The following is a 390-nucleotide window of genomic DNA, read 5'->3' on the forward strand; positions in this document are numbered from 1 at the left end:
GTGTGTGTGTGTGTGTGTGTGTGTGTACTTATTCCGACATTGTCTTCTCGGTGGCTGCCAGCAGACGTCACGTGACACGACCACAAACCGGACTGACAGATCATCTGCTTAACTATTTATAGCCTCACTCTTCTATGGCAATACAAAAGTTTAAAATAAAAAAACTTGATGGCAAAACCATTGATTTGTGAAGCTTCTTGTTTTTTCATGTTGATTTGTTATTATTTTACTTGTTTTGGTCACTTTTCACCAAAACTAGAGCGGGCTCATTCCTGACAAAAGAAAACTTTCCTGTCGTGTGTGGTGCAGTGGTCAGGCGCTCTCACCCTGGCACGTAGAAGACTTGGCTTAAACAACTCGGCCTGGGATATTTCACATACGTATTGTGCA

The sequence above is a fragment of the Aplysia californica genome, unplaced genomic scaffold, assembly GCF_000002075.1.
Source record: "Aplysia californica isolate F4 #8 unplaced genomic scaffold, AplCal3.0 scaffold00680, whole genome shotgun sequence".
NCBI classification, from domain to species: Eukaryota; Metazoa; Mollusca; class Gastropoda; order Aplysiida; family Aplysiidae; genus Aplysia; species Aplysia californica.